Source organism: Melanotaenia boesemani, chromosome 21, assembly GCF_017639745.1.
Source record: "Melanotaenia boesemani isolate fMelBoe1 chromosome 21, fMelBoe1.pri, whole genome shotgun sequence".
NCBI classification, from domain to species: domain Eukaryota; kingdom Metazoa; phylum Chordata; class Actinopteri; order Atheriniformes; family Melanotaeniidae; genus Melanotaenia; species Melanotaenia boesemani.
The window spans coordinates 23,867,791-23,884,131 of record NC_055702.1 but is presented as its reverse complement, the minus strand read 5'-3'; the positions used below and the strand labels follow the sequence as shown (position 1 = coordinate 23,884,131).

Sequence of the window (16,341 nt, the reverse complement as noted above, 5' to 3'; positions counted from 1 at the left end):
ATGGACCAAGATGTCTGTCAGGAAGGTAAAGTCCTCACAGGTCACAGTGAAGCGATCAGGTGGGTCAGTGGCTCACATGTGACCTTGAACAGTGGAAAGCAAATGTCCTCAGTGCTTCAAAACCTGAAACTCCCAGCAGTTATTTACAGCTGAAGAAGTCCAGGTGCCATCTGTTCAAACCTCACTTGATGATGAGTTTTCTTCTTGGTTTACTGCTTGGTGTGAGGCAGTTTTTGAGAACTTTTTGGTTCGATACAGGAAAAATAAAATTCCTACAATAATGATGACACTGAAAACAGAAATCATGATGGCTATCACAATGGTCCAACTCCCCGTGTCGTCAGATGGGCTCTCTATTTTCTCAGAAGACGCTGCCAGATAAAAGACACTCATTTTAAATATAATTTGTTCTGTTTGTCCAAAAAAGAAACAGGTAGATTTTAAGATAATGAAAGCTACTCACCTTGGATCTTTATTTGTGTACTATTGTCGTACAAACCACATACTAATAAAACATTAACTCTGACAGTTTCATCCGTCATGGCTTTCAGGATGGTCAGCGACACATAGGTCCTGTTATCCCATTCACACTTGTAGCTGTTGTTATTTTCACACAGATCAGGTTCACGTGTATCACTCCAGTTAAAACTTGTGCCATTACAGTAAATTCCGTTGCATTTTATGCTGCAGTTTATCATTGCTGAGTCCCCAGCTTTGACTTCCACTGTTTGGGGGCAGTTCACTTTCACGTCTGAATGAGAAAACAAAAAGAAATTATGTCAGCTTTCATTTCTTTTATTTCAAATGAATTTAAAGTTACTGTAGAAGCATCTACAGAATATTAACATCTGAAAATACCTTCATCTGATGAGACGCTGTGCTGTAGGACAAAGAGCAGACTCAGACTCATCCAAAGGCAGGACATCCTGGTAGCTTTGCTGTCTTTAGGGGTCAGTCCTTGGACCTCTTCTGTTCAACTTGTATATGCTCCCTTTGGGTAAAATATTACAAAACTATAGCATTAGTTATCAAAGTTATGCAGATGATACACAACTTTATGTGTCTCTGTCACCAGATGACTGCAGTCCAATAGACTTAATGTGTCAGTGTCTGGAGCAAATAAACACCTGGATGAGGGAGAATTTCCTACAATTAAATGAAGACAAAACTGAGATTATTCTGTTTGGTAGCAAAGAGAAGAGGGTCAGCATTGGCAAACACCTGGAGACTCGGGCTCTTAAAATTACCAACCAAGTTCGTAACCTGGGAGTGTTGATAGACTCAGATCTGACTTTCAGCAGCCACATCAAAGCTGTCACTAAGACAGCTTTTTACCAGCTCAGAAACATCAACAGAATTAAAAGTTTAGTCTCCCAGAAAGACCAAGAGAAACTCATCCATACATTCATCTCCAGTAGACTGGATTACTGTAATGGTCTTTTAACAGGACTTCCTAAAAAGAGCATTAAACATCTGCAGCTCATCCAGAACGCTGCTGCTAGAGTTTTAACCAGGACTAAGAGATCTGAACACATCACACCAGTTTTAAAATCTTTACACTGGCTTCCAGTCAGTCACAGAATAGATTTTAAAACCCTTCTGATCATTTACAAATCCCAGAATGGTTTAGGCCCAGAATACATCTGTGATATGTTCAGAGAATACAAACCTAGCAGAGCTCTTAGATCCAAAGACTCTGGTCAACTAGTCCAGGCCAGAGTCCAGACTAAACATGGAGAAGCAGCATTTAGCTGTTATGCTGCAAACAAATGGAACAAACTGCCAGTGGAGATTAAACTTTCCCCAAATGTAGACATTTTTAAATCCAGGTTAAAAACTTTTCTTTTCTCATGCGCCTATGCATGAAATCTGCACGGTAACTTTTTCTTAACTTATCTTGCTTTTAATCATTTTAATGTAATTTATTATTTTATTGTGATTATGTGTTGATTATGTGTTGATGCCTTTTACTATTCTAAATATCTGTAATGTCTTTGTTTTATGTAAAGCACTTTGAATTGTCCTGTACATGAAATGTGCTATACAAATAAACTGCCTTGCCTTGCCTTGCCTTGCCTTTAGATCTAGAAAAAAGAGGAGAAGATAATAAATGTGCTGTCTAAGCAATGATCACCTGATGTCATTAACAATTTCACATGTGAATTCAGAGAGCCAGAAGAAACTCTGCTAGATTCAGAAACGGTTAAAGTGGTTATGACTAAGTCACATAACTTCTTCCTTCCTCTTTATTTTGCTTGTCTGTTATATTTATATACAGTTTTGAACCCCAGCCAGGAGTTACTGATACTAAACATCATCTTTTTCTGACATTAAATCATCAATAATCAATAATAAATCAGCTCATAAACAAAAGATTAGCACTTGGTGGCTGACAGCACTTAATCTGTAACAACAAAACACAAAGGAACTCCTCTCCTCTTCTACAAGCTTAAAATTTCATTTAAAACTCTGCATCCGTTTCTCCAGAAATAAAATGAGAAAGTGACAGAAGGTATGTCAGATGTTCATTATAAGTTATTTAGGTTCATTCATGCACTTCATCACCAGCCTCCTGGTTTCAGGATGACACTGTAACCCACTGAGGCTCTGCAGGCTCGTATTCTTATGATGGGATACTGCAGTGCCTCAAAATGAAACAAACTGAATGTCATTTTGTTTGGATATGACACGAGAGATTACATAATCTGATCTTGGCTGTAAACAGAGCATGACAGGTCTGCAAAACAAACCGAGTAGCTAACTAACAGCTAACATCAAGAGTAACCAGGATCAGTTCCAGTAAGATTGTAGGCGGTGCTGGACTACGGTCTTACTGGAGATGAGCACCGAGGGAATTAGCTCATAAACAGAGGAGGACTTTAGATATTATATTGTTTAATAATGGCTGAATCAGTGGTTACAACAGGATTAGCAGGTGAGTAAGTATGCTGCATACTGCAGAAGGTAGTAAAATGGGTTATTAGATGTCAAGCAGCACACTGAAAAACCTTTTCCTTTTCCTAAAGTTAAGTAACCAACTCACATCTAACATGTCCTGCTTGTAATCAGAGCAGGACATGTCTGCAGTCCAAGCCTGAACTAAACTTCTAAGCTTGTATATTAACCGCTGGATCAGGTTACAATTGAAGATGGTTTAGAAAGTGAAACAGATGCAACCCACTGAAAAGCTTATTTCCTTTTTCTAAAGATATTATAAATGTATCTAACATAAACATTATTCTGTCTCAGAACTTCAAGATTTATAATCAACACGTTAAAATGCAGAAAGAATCTCTGAGGTCAAATCTATGCAGACATGAATCCAGGCAACAGTAATTATGTGCATGAACTTTTCTAATAATTGTGGAATGATAGTTATTAGACATCAGGATGGATGAGCTTTTGCTGCATTCACTTAGTAGCAGCATGAGATTAAATTTTCTATTTTTCAAACCACAAACAAACAAGAGGAGATGTAAGTTACAGCAACACACTCCAGACTAAACAGATGAACCATCTAAAAATGAAAGTGACAGATGTATGATTTATATAGTCTGAAGGACAAAGTACAGTGATGAAAATGGTTTGTCATAAAGTTGCAAAATCAACCATAAATAGCAGATTTTTCAGAGTAAATATAACTGCAGTGTTATAAGACAGCTATATAAGGTATATTAGAAAAATCACACTGCAGCTTATTAATAAATTACTACTCCTTACAAACAAATACAGATGGTTGATTAAAATATATGAATATGTCCTGTGGATAAGCAACACAATGCACATAATGAGCAACAAGTGCATTAATGTCACATTTTGGTTTTATGAAATGACCATAAAAAACACAAATGTTAAATCCAGCTGAAGCAAACTCTACAAGATAGTCTAATAAAACCTGTGCATTAGCTTTGGAGACACATGACCTGTTAAAAAACAAAGTAAAATGAAGAAGAATCTGCAGAAATGAAGGTGATTTACCTGAAGGAGCGTTTACTTGTCAGGGGATGGTTGGAAATGATCCTGGAAAAACCCGAACAGATTACTTTTGAATGAAGACGTGTGGGAGTTCCCTTTTGTAAAGTGGAACTTAAAAAAAGGTTGTAAAAGGGAGGGTTATGGACATGTTGCTTCTCACAAGTTCTTCACAGTCAAAAGTTCTTACAAAAGTGCAGGCTGGGAAAAAAAAGTTAAGTATTTTTCCATAATGTCACTGACAGCTGCTGCCATGTCGGCTCCTGCTCTGCTAACGCTGACTCTTCTTTAGTGTAAATGAAAATTCATGGGACTGTGGAGTTCACCGTGATAAAGATCATATTTCTGAAGAAATCAAACATAAAACTTTTCAACAAAAACAGCAACAAGAGGCTGCTGCAGTTTATCTGAATCCATGATTATTTTTTATTTATTGTTGGGACTTGCTGAGCTCTGTTTGTCCATTCCCATAAAAGGCTAGAAAAGACGTAAACACTAAATGTGTTGCCTGGTTTATTCTCAGATTTCAGCTACATGTTTATTCACAAAGAGAAGTTGCCAAAGATGGAACAGAAGAGAGCAAAAGAAGCTTCCAGAGTCATTCTAAAGAGAAAAGAGCTTTTAAATTATACATATTTGTGCTTTTACAAATGAAGTGAAATCTATAAAAATACTTAAATGATTCCCTGAGAGAAATCAAATAAGCATTGATTATTATTATTATTATTATTATTATTATTATTATTTATTTTATTTTTTATTATTATTATTATTATTATTTGGGTGTTTCATTTACATGAAACCAGTGTTCCGGGAACCTGAAAACTCAAACTTTGCACCATTTCATTAAGGAGACATGAGAAATGCCACAGTGCAGAAGATTTGCCTTTATTTTGTAAGAATTCTCCAATTTTGAAAATGAAACAGTTTTTTTTTTCCCAATATTGTTAAATATTTATCCTGTCGAAAGAGTACATATTCCTACTAGAAAGAATAATAAGGTCAGGACATTTTCAGATATAGACTTCAGACACATGGTACTTCCTGGAATGTAGTTTTGCAGGAAACAGCACGAGTGTGTAGTAAACCATGTGTACAAGTTAACAAGCGCTTATTCAAATGAAGTTCTCTAAAAAATCCTATAAAAATGTTGATGTGCATTTTGTTTTTGAAAGTAAGATTTAACAATGTTAGAAATATGTCGTCCAATTTCACAGATGTGGTCTCTTCATGATGAATTTGACCCCGACAGATATTATCCATGAAGAGATGTAGAACACAACCTCTACATGAGAGCTCCTCAGTCCTTACCCTGTGTGTTTTATACATTTCCCTGCTTCAATTGCTGTAAAAGGCTTTTAAAGGCTGATTAAAAAGCTTCTTCAGAACTTAATGACAAGTTTAATGGGAGATCTTTCATTTGAATCAGGTACACTGGAGCAGAGAACTGTAACCCTTCCAGGACAGTATGCTGGTCTGGATCACAGCTATATGATAAAACCAACGTATGCTTTAGATAAACTACCTAACTTGTAAACAGATGCATGTACTGTTTACATTCCCTGTCCTGATGTTTAACTGACTTTACACACATGCAGTTTGCAAAAGTGACGTATCTTGTGCTCTATAGACGTCTGTGACATTATGACATATTGTTAACAGTGCAATCAAAGTTTGGGATCATATTAATAATATTGATATTAATACTAATATATTAATAATGAGAAAATGTAATTTTTTAAACCTATATTTTATCTATTCTTGCAGACAAAATACAGATTTACCATTTTATATTTGATTTTACAAATGCAAGCATTTACCCAACTTTTGATCCATATACACATGTTTACTTCACACAGACAGGTTATTTGTCAAATATTTTATTTATAATATTTCAACCTTGTGGAAATAAGAAGCCCCAAAGTGCTGACAAAGGAAAAAAATATTTTTAACTGTGGAAAATAAATCTAGTTGCTGCTGTTCAGCAGCCTGAAACTATTACTTGTGGAATGTCTCTGTGGAAAACTGGAGAGCTCCCAACTTTACACAAAGGTTATTAGTGTAAACCGTGTCTGCTTAAAGGAATCTGCACAGTTTAACACAGTGAGGAAATTTTCCATTGAAAAGAAGAAAAGAAAAAACAAATTGGCATCAGTTCCAAATGTGTGGGTGGATGGAACATGCTCGGCATGAAGCCCATCCTGATGATGAAATGTAGAGGAGTGACTACAGTATGTGGAGAAAGCAAAGATGCAAACGATGTTAAGACGTTAAGTTACAGATGGCTCCATAACTGAGTTATAATAATGATAATAATTCATTTTTACATATATAAACATATATACACTACCGTTCAAAAGTTTGGGGTCATTTCCCTATTGAATCCCATGGCAAAGTGACCCCAAACGTTTGAATGGTAGTGTATATATTTATCCTGTCGAAAGAGTACATATTCCTACTAGAAAGAATAATAAGGTCAGGACATTTTCTTATATAGACTTCAGACACATGGTACTTCCTGGAATGTAGTTTTGCAGGAAACAGCACGAGTGTGTAGTAAACCATGTGTACAAGTTAACAAGCACTTATTCAAATGAAGTTCTCTAAAAAATCCTATAAAAATGTTGATGTGCATTTTGTTTTTGAAAGTAAGATTTAACAATGTTAGAAATATGTCGTCCAATTTCACAGATTTGGTCTCTTCATGATGAATTTGACCCCGACAGATATTATCCATGAAGAGATGTAGAACACAACCTCTACATGAGAGCTCCTCAGTCCTTACCCTGTGTGTTTTATACATTTCCCTGCTTCAAATGCTTTAAAAGGCTTTTAAAGGCTGATTAAAAAGCTTCTTCAGAACTTAATGACAAGTTTAATGGGAGATCTTTCATTTGAATCAGGTACACTGGAGCAGAGAACTGTAACCCTTCCAGGACAGTATGCTGGTCTGGATCACAGCTATATGATAAAACCAACGTATGCTTTAGATAAACTACCTAACTTGTAAACAGATGCATGTACTGTTTACATTCCCTGTCCTGATGTTTAACTGACTTTACACACATGCAGTTTGCAAAAGTGACGTATCTTGTGCTCTATAGACGTCTGTGACATTATGACATATTGTTAACAGTGCAATCAAAGTTTGGGATCATATTAATAATATTGATATTAATACTAATATCATATTAATAATGAGAAAATGTAATTTTTTAAACCTATATTTTATCTATTCTTGCAGACAAAATACAGATTTACCATTTTATATTTGATTTTACAAATGCAAGCATTTACCCAACTTTTGATCCATATACACATGTTTACTTCACACAGACAGGTTATTTGTCAAATATTTTATTTATAATATTTCAACCTTGTGGAAATAAGAAGCCCCAAAGTGCTGACAAAGGAAAAAAAAATGTTTAACTGTGGAAAATAAATCTAGTTGCTGCTGTTCAGCAGCCTGAAACTATTACTTGTGGAATGTCTCTGTGGAAAACTGGAGAGCTCCCAACTTTACACAAAGGTTATTAGTGTAAACCGTTTCTGCTTAAAGGAATCTGCACAGCTTAACACAGTGAGGAAATTTTCCATTGAAAAGAAGAAAAGAAAAAACAAATTGGCATCAGTTCCAAATGTGTGGGTGGATGGAACATGCTCGGCATGAAGCCCATCCTGATGATGAAATGTAGAGGAGTGACTACAGTATGTGGAGAAAGCAAAGATGCAAACAATGTTAAGACGTTAAGTTACAGATGGCTCCATAACTGAGTTATAATAATGATAATAATTCATTTTTACATATATAAACATATATACACTACCGTTCAAAAGTTTGGGGTCATTTCCCTATTGAATCCCATGGCAAAGTGACCCCAAACGTTTGAATGGTAGTGTATATATTTATCCTGTCGAAAGAGTACATATTCCTACTAGAAAGAATAATAAGGTCAGGACATTTTCTTATATAGACTTCAGACACATGGTACTTCCTGGAATGTAGTTTTGCAGGAAACAGCACGAGTGTGTAGTAAACCATGTGTACAAGTTAACAAGCGCTTATTCAAATGAAGTTCTCTAAAAAATCCTTTAAAAATGTTGATGTGCATTTTGTTTTTGAAAGTAAGATTTAACAATGTTAGAAATATGTCGTCCAATTTCACAGATGTGGTCTCTTCATGATGAATTTGACCCCGACAGATATTATCCATGAAGAGATGTAGAACACAACCTCTACATGAGAGCTCCTCAGTCCTTACCCTGTGTGTTTTATACATTTCCCTGCTTCAAATGCTGTAAAAGGCTTTTAAAGGCTGATTAAAAAGCTTCTTCAGAACTTAATGACAAGTTTAATGGGAGATCTTTCATTTGAATCAGGTACACTGGAGCAGAGAACTGTAACCCTTCCAGGACAGTATGCTGGTCTGGATCACAGCTATATGATAAAACCAACATATGCTTTAGATAAACTACCTAACTTGTAAACAGATGCATGTACTGTTTACATTCCCTGTCCTGATGTTTAACTGACTTTACACACATGCAGTTTGCAAAAGTGACGTATCTTGTGCTCTATAGACGTCTGTGACATTATGACATATTGTTAACAGTGCAATCAAAGTTTGGGATCATATTAATAATATTGATATTAATACTAATATCATATTAATAATGAGAAAATGTAATTTTTTAAACCTATATTTTATCTATTCTTGCAGACAAAATACAGATTTACCATTTTATATTTGATTTTACAAATGCAAGCATTTACCCAACTTTTGATCCATATACACATGTTTACTTCACACAGACAGGTTATTTGTCAAATATTTTACTTATAATATTTCAACCTTGTGGAAATAAGAAGCCCCAAAGTGCTGACAAAGGAAAAAAAAATGTTTAACTGTGGAAAATAAATCTAGTTGCTGCTGTTCAGCAGCCTGAAACTATTACTTGTGGAATGTCTCTGTGGAAAACTGGAGAGCTCCCAACTTTACACAAAGGTTATTAGTGTAAACCGTGTCTGCTTAAAGGAATCTGCACAGTTTAACACAGTGAGGAAATTTTCCATTGAAAAGAAGAAAAGAAAAAACAAATTGGCATCAGTTCCAAATGTGTGGGTGGATGGAACATGCTCGGCATGAAGCCCATCCTGATGATGAAATGTAGAGGAGTGACTACTGTATGTGGAGAAAGCAAAGATGCAAACGATGTTAAGACGTTAAGTTCCAGATGGCTCCATAACTGAGTTATAATAATGATAATAATTCTTTTTTACATATATAAACATATATACACTACCGTTCAAAAGTTTGGGGTCACTTCCCTATTGAATCCCATGGCAAAGTGACCCCAAACTTTTGAACGGTAGTGTGGATACATAATTACTTTTTATTTTTGTAAAAATTATACAAAAGTTTTGAAAGACTAAAATAAATTAACAAAAACAAGCTACAACCTTGGCAGTATTATGCCTGAAATGAAGAAACTATGCCTCTTTAATGTTTAACAAATACAAAAAATAGCTCTGATGTCTATGAGCTAATGCCTCTCGTGCACCACTATGCTACTAACTTATTCACACACACTGTCAGACTGTATTTTTTTCCACCACCTTATCAGTTAATAATAGCTCATAGGTTTTTAACCTCATGTTTGTGGCATGAAGCCATGAGAAAAGTATGAATTACTCAGTCCGTGAGAATTTTCGGGCCTGATTTAACTATATGATGCTATCTGAGGACATTAAAATACTTTCTCCAGCTACTTTTAAGTTACATTACTTTCTAAATATTTCATCAGCAGTTCACAATTCAACCTGTTTTGCCTGATGGTTTACTTTCAGAGCTAAAGTCCCTCACCAGTTTGGATACTAAAAACAAAACTTAGTAATAACTGGTGATGCCTGCTCTTCCTGTCTTCATTAAAAAATAGCTTGCAACACTGTCCAAGCCTTCCCTGTTTACTCTGCTACGTTATGCTATGCTACATTATGCTATGCTATGTCATGCTATGCTATGTCATGCTATGCTACGTTATGCTATGCTACGTTATGCTATGCTATGTCATGCTCAGCTCTTTGAACCATAGAGATTTTCTGAAGAAGAAGAAGCTAAATTTCATAAGGATCAATGCTAGTGGAAGTATCAGAATGAAAATATTTTCATTTTGTATCCCTTTCAGCAATAAATGCATCACTTGCCAGCAGGTTTGAATCACAGCTGATAGAAGCTAGAACAGCTTTTCCCAAACTGGGGGTTCCAAGATCATTTCAGGAGGTCGCCCTTGTATGATGAGTCCATGTTAGTTGGGCAGGGAAATGTTTCTTCTTCCCTCCAACCAGTTATTAATAATACATTCTTTAGACTTGGGCAGTTTTTAAAAAATGGTTTGATAAGGGTATTAAAATAATAGGAGACTTGTTCACAGCAGAGGCACCTATGTCCTCACAGCGACTTCTGATAAAATTTCAACTGTCATCAGCTAATTTTGCAAATTAAAAACTTTATATATTCACCACCAATTTTCCTGATGACAAATATGCTCCAATCTCCTGACCCATAATTTTATAAATCACAAATACATGGGAGAAAGGCCTGAATTTGTTGTTGTTGCTGTTGGGATTTCCACCAGAAGGTTTTAATATCAACCCCTTAAACCAAACTTTGCTCCCAAAGTCCCCTGCTCCAGCACACCTGACTTAAACCAATGAGTCATTGTGCAGATCCTTATAGGCTGTTGGATCCATTTAATTTGAAAAACCTGCAGGATTGTGGCTCTCTAGGACCGAACTTGCCTACCCCTGGTCTAGCTTGTCCTTCAGTGTATTTAAGTCCATTCCGTTCTTCCTTGCCGTGTATTGCTTCTGTTTGTTGTTAGTTTATGTAATTTATGTCAAACTTTGTTAGTATCAAGGTTTTTGCAGCTGGAGTCTTTGGTTATGTAACTTAAATTTTGCCTTATTGAAAACTGTTTACCTGCACCGGCCCACCTCCTGCCTCATCAAGCCTGCATTTGGGTCCTTACGTCGACGGCTTCTTGACAAAATACTTATGTGTTTATTTGTTATGTGTATTATGTATAACGTGTAACATGTATATTACATGTTGGCCTATGGCCTTAAGTCCTGATCTTGGTGGTGTCTTGTTATAATCTAATTGTTTTGTTCTTGTTTTGTGTTTTGTCCTTTTATTCCTTTAATAATAAATACAAGCATATTGTTCACCTGTTCTTTTGATTCAGCATTTCTACCATTTTGTGTTGGGAGCCATTCAACCATTTCTGTGCTTATGCAATCCACAACAGCTTGAAGGTATGTGTTTAGATACTATCATGAGCCCACAATTCTACCTGATGTGTTACTTTTGGCATCAAGACAAATTTCTGTCACAAGCTGGATAATTGAAAGCTCCTGTTGTCTTTCTCTTGTTTTAATTTTATGGTGTTCTGACCTCATCTTGGCTGTTTGCCAATGTCTCTTAACAGTCATTTAAGTAAAGAGAAACACAAGTAAGGCAAATAAGGCACAAAACATTAAAAGTATTACAGTGGGATGCAAGAAGCAAGTGCATTAAAAACAAACTTTGAAAGAAATAAAAAAAAAATTAAATCAGGAAAAAAATAGATTAAAAGACCTGAAATAAAATAAAAATAGATAAAAATAGATAAAACAAAAAAAAAAGCAGAATATAAAGTGTGGGGAATTTAACAGTTGTTTTGAGAAAAGGAACCAAATAGAAAAGTTTTTAACCCTGATTTAAAACTGCTAAGTCAGCAAACCTGCAGTTTTCTGAGTTTGTGAGGAGCATAAAAGCTGAACGCTGCCTCTCCACGTTTAGTTCGGACTCTGGGAACAGAAAGTAGACCTGACCCTGATGACCTGAGGGATCTGGTTGGTTCATAACAAACCAGAAGATCCTGAATGTATTTTGGTCCTAAAACATTCAGGTCTTTGTAAACTAACAGCAGGATTTTGAATTCAGTTCTTTGACAGACAGGAAACCAGTGTAAAGATCTGAGGACTGGAGTTCTAGGATCTACTTTCTTGGTTTTAGTGAGGACTGGAGCAGCAGCGTTCTGGGCTAACTGCAGCTGTCTGATGGACTTTTTACGGAGACCTGTTAGTCTACTGAAGACAAATGCATGGACTAGTTTTCCTCCATCAGTCCTTTACTCCTCGATGTGTCCTTTAAGTGATAACAGGCCGACTTCACAACTGTCTTTATATAACTGCTAAAATTCAGGTCTGAGTCCTGGACTACTCCCAGATTTCTGGCCTGTTTGTTAGTTTTTACCTTAGCTGTTCGAAGCTGAGTACTGATCTTTAATCTTTCTTCCTTGGCTCCAAAAATATTATTTCAGTTTTATCTTCATTTAACTGAAGGACGTTCTGGCACATCCGATCTTTAATTTGATCCATGCAGTTGATATTTTTTTGAGTTTGTATCCAACTGTAGTCTCCTGGTGAAATGGTTATGTAGATTTGTCTGTCAACAGCATAACTGTGTTAACATACTTAGTTGTTTTTCATCATTTAAGCAAGTGGCAGCATGTAGATGTTGAACAGCAGTGGCCCCAGTATACAGCCTTGGGGAACCCCACAGGTTAATTTGGTTTGCTCAGATTTATAGTTACCTATAGACAGGACTCAAACTCAAACCAGGACTCAAACCAATTAATTGCAGTGCCAGAAAGTCCAACCCAGCTTGTCAGCTGGTCTAGTAAGATGTTAGGGTTGACCATGTCAAATGCAGCACTGAGATCCAGCAGTACCAGGACTGAAATGTTTCTGCTATGCTCAGGGTGACGTCATTAAAGACCTTAACCAGAGCAGTCTCGGTGCTGTGGTGTGGCCGAAAACCTGTTAGACATCAAAACAGTTATTTAGTGTCAGGAAGTTGTATAGCTGGAGAAATACTGCTTATAATCTTACTAAGAAAGGGGAGGAATAATATCGGGCTGAAGCTGCTCTATTAGTGATGAGTTTAGGTTTTTCAGTAGGGGCTTGATGACGGCTGTTTGTAGGGTCTGAGGGAAGACACTTGAAAGCAGAGACGTGTTTACAATCTGGGAATATCTAAGGCCATGCATCCTGAAACCCTCTTAAAAAGCCCGGTTGGCAGGACGTCAAGAGAGCAGGTGGTGGTTTTCAGATGGCCAATGATCTCATCCAGGTTTTTAGGACTGATTGGAGAAAAATGTGCCATGGTGTTTGTGTCTCTGAGTAGACGCAGGGACAGATGTCCTGACCCTGGCATGGAAACACTGACTGACTGCCTGATTTTCTGAATTTTGTCAGTAAAGAAGGAAGCAAACTCATTACAGGCCCAGCTGGATAGAAGTTCTGGGGTTACTGACCCAGGAAGATTAGTTAGCCTGTCAACAGTAACGAACAAGGCTCGAGCTTTATTGCTGTTCTCAGCAATGATGTCAGAAAAGAAAGATGGTCTGCATTTCTCAGCTCCAGATTAAAAATCCTTAGTCTCTCTTTAAAGATCTCATAGTAAACCTTAAACTTTCCTTGTTTTCCGCCACCTGCGTTCAGCGTTTCGACATTCTCGTTTTGCAGCTCTTACCAATGTGGCATTTTTCCATGGAGCTCTCTTTTTGGCAGCGATCACTTTCACCTTGGTGGGAGCAATGACATCTATAATGCTTGTGTAGTGGAGTGGGATTTTCTCACTCCAATTTCCTCACTTACCCATTGCCATTACAATGTGTAGCGCATATGGCTCTGTTTGCTGGGCGGATTAGATCGCCTTTATATCCGGGCAGGTGTTTGTCCCTGCAGTAGGTGCTGTATGCTGGTAGGTTGTGTGCCAGTGTCAACATTATCTCCCCTGCAATCGTAAGTGCCAGAATCTCTATCCTTCTCTGTTGGGGCTGTGGCAGTCCTTGGTTACAGCTGATTTTTTCTCCACAGCGTTGTGGTCCACTGGCTTTCCAGGACGTGTTGAACGCCGCATACCAGCCAGTTCCACCTCCACCTAGTTACTGCTTGGTAACTAAGTTTGGTGCCAGGGCAGTTCATCCAGACCTGCTGTAGTACTACTGGCCTGTTCTCTCTCCGCATGGGAGGGGGTATAGCTACTGGCACAGGGATTAGCGTGTCTTACGCTATCAGGTGTGGACACCCTGCTGTTTTGTTTCCGTTTGGATTCCTGTGTGCTCATCTTGTCCATCCATGAGTAGACAATTGATTGTTACTGACAATTCACTCTTACACTCCAGCATAAGGGGTGAATCCCAGATTGATTACCACAGTGGATGCAGCCCCAGGTTTTTGTTAATAATATTTGTATAGTTTTGGTTGCATGTTGCTTATTTTTGATTGGCATGTTTTAACCCCTTTTTTGTTTACAGGTCTGAAGCTTCAGTGTAATCTAAACCCCGACATATAGGGTATTTTGGGGAATTGTCATAAAAATATAAACTTTTTATGGGAATCCATCTGCCCTGGTCCATTTTATTTTGGACGTACCTTTTAGTTTTATATTTACTGGGGATTTAATTCCCCCAGTTGGCGTTGTCACCCTCTTTTCTTTTAATTTATAGAACTATTTCTTTTGTAGCCAACACCACCTCACCACACTTGAAATAAAAGTTTTATGTAATCTGTACACAGACAAGATATAATACTTCTCTCAGATCTCACTGGCTGTAGAATTAGATATTTTAACTCCATAAATAATTGTCATTATTAGAAAAAAAAACTTTACAAAACATAAACAAAAAAAACCAAACAAACAAACAACAAAAAAAAAAAAAACCAAACAAAACAAACAAACAAACAAACAAACAAAAACAACTTAGCCAAGTTATGGAAGCACTGTGTGAAAAACTGAGTACATGGTTATTTCTTCTAGGAGAAGTAAGAGGGTATGTAGCAGCCAGGTGCTGCTAATCAGATGCTCTTATAAAAGCATACCTTTAGACAGTTGCTGGTACCTAGCCCTCACATGCGGCTACATACCAGCTGTTTTTTGTTTAGTAAAGAATAACATGTCATGTGCTTTCACTCACTTGTGGTTTTAGTTTCATTTGAAGGCTTGGTAAGTACCCTTTTTTCTTTTTTTTTTAAATTTGTTTTGTCTTTATACATAGAAACATAGGTATATTTTCTTGTTTAAATCACTGTAAATATAGTTAATAACACATAATGTAGAAGAAATCACATTAGCACCTCTTTTTCCTGAGGAAGCTTAATGAAATGAAAAATACCTCTAATATTTCTTTTTTTTTTTTTTTTTAATTTACAGAAATAATTCATTACAGAAATACTTCATTTCTATGTATTCTGCAGCGCTGGTCTGTCCATCAGCAACATAACTCAAAAATTTGTGGACGAATTCACAAATATGTTTAAACACCTTTAAATGACTAAGAATTCAAATATGAATTTCATATATGAAATACAGTAAAAAAAATTCTTTATAGAACTCATAATACAGGACAAAAGATGTTCAGTATGGGTCTGTCCCAATCAACTGACAACATGATCCACACCTATTTCCATGCCTTGTGGTCCTGCACACCTGTATGCAGGTTCTGGCTTCTAGGCCCGGGGGTGGTGGGCCACAGGTGTGGGCTCTCCCACTGCCCTTCCCCCCTAGGCGTGTGGTGGGTGGGTACCTTCTGGGGTTGGTGGCGGCTTATAGGCTGTGGTCACTGTGTGTCCTGATCGTGGGGGACGGCTGCTCCTGGCCTGTCTTGCCCTGGGGGGCCTCCGGGAGAACTGGGGTGCTTACTACAGCCAGTGGCTCACATTCTGAAGGGATGTTGGCTTCCCTCTGGACTTACATCCCCGGGCCCTCTTTCTTTCTCTCTTCACGCACACACAAACGTGTGGGGACTTGGGAGGCGTGCACATCATGCTGGGTGGAGCTGTGGGGGTCATACGTGGCCTCCTTGGCTGCACCCTGTGGCAGCTCGCCTCTCAGTTTGAATTACACTTAGACATCAAAACACAAGAACACAACACAACATTTGGGGGGCGGGCCATGTAGTGCATAGACGGTGGGGCTGCTTTGTGGCCTCGCTTTCAGGATGGCGTGGTTACTGCACCTCAATTTTCATTGCAAACAACACACACTTCACAAACAGTCATGAGTGGGAAAGGTGAGGGCAGTGGGATCCTCTCACACCCCTCTTTCCTTGGCGCCACCGGGCGGGCAGAGTGAAGAGGGATCGCTTCTGGCCTCTTGAGGCCCTGGGCCCTTTGCTCTGGCCACCCTGGATGGGTGGTGCCAGGTGAAGTCGGTAGCTAGCGATCATGGGCTGTATCCCGTGACCGTGGGGGGCTCTGGCTGGGGCCTTCCTCTGCTGCCCTCTGGGTGGGTTCGGGGTAGTGTTTGTGGTTGGGTAGCT

At 37.8% G+C, this 16,341-nt stretch overlaps 1 long non-coding RNA gene across 1 annotated transcript; it reads right to left on the bottom strand.

Moving 5' to 3' along the window:
* Positions 1-215: 215 nt before the first annotated feature.
* On the bottom strand, positions 216-4,071 carry LOC121632145. The gene is made up of 4 exons (XR_006008886.1): positions 3,979-4,071; positions 859-991; positions 464-751; positions 216-371 (listed from the first exon to the last, which is right to left on the bottom strand). It is a non-coding gene; the product is annotated as an uncharacterized LOC121632145 (long non-coding RNA).
* Positions 4,072-16,341: the final 12,270 nt, after the last annotated feature.